The following is a 656-nucleotide window of genomic DNA, read 5'->3' on the forward strand; positions in this document are numbered from 1 at the left end:
CTTATTTCAGTTGGTGTGTATATACATATCCATGTTTAACACATACTATTTTTAATGATGTGTAAAGTATTGATAACCATTTTTCACTTCTCACTACCTCTAAAACACCTTGCTGTATCTGAAGATATCTACCAATGTCCTCATAAGTACTGAAAAATGGAGCCCTTATCTGCTAGAAAGACCTTATTCCCCAAGAAATTGACTGTTTTGGATCATTTTTGTTAGCTTTTATGCTCATATCCTGACTAGAACGTGCACAAAGGCTCTTGAGTAGAGATCAGATGGAAGAGGGGCCTAGGAGCTCCCTGTTCCTAATGTGCTCTCTCTAGTTGAGGTAATAATGGATGATTGAATGTCAATGGTATCTGTACATTAGTCTGTCACATGGGCTTAGGGTCAAGCAATAAATACTATTTTTAGGAGGTGACTGTATAGTTGACAAGTTTTAAACTGGCCATAGATTGCTTCCAAGTAATGGAGGCCAAACACATTGATGGGGCTCACTGAACTTTAAATCTTACAAGAGAACAGGGATTAATAAATTCCCAAGATAGGCTTTCTTATAGAAAACTTTTCCCATAAATGTTAGCTTTTGAAGTTCAACTCAAACATAGCAAATCTGGACTCCTCATAGCTCAGGAGTAATATTAAATGTG

This window comes from Mastomys coucha, unplaced genomic scaffold (assembly GCF_008632895.1).
Source record: "Mastomys coucha isolate ucsf_1 unplaced genomic scaffold, UCSF_Mcou_1 pScaffold2, whole genome shotgun sequence".
NCBI lineage: Eukaryota > Metazoa > Chordata > Mammalia > Rodentia > Muridae > Mastomys > Mastomys coucha.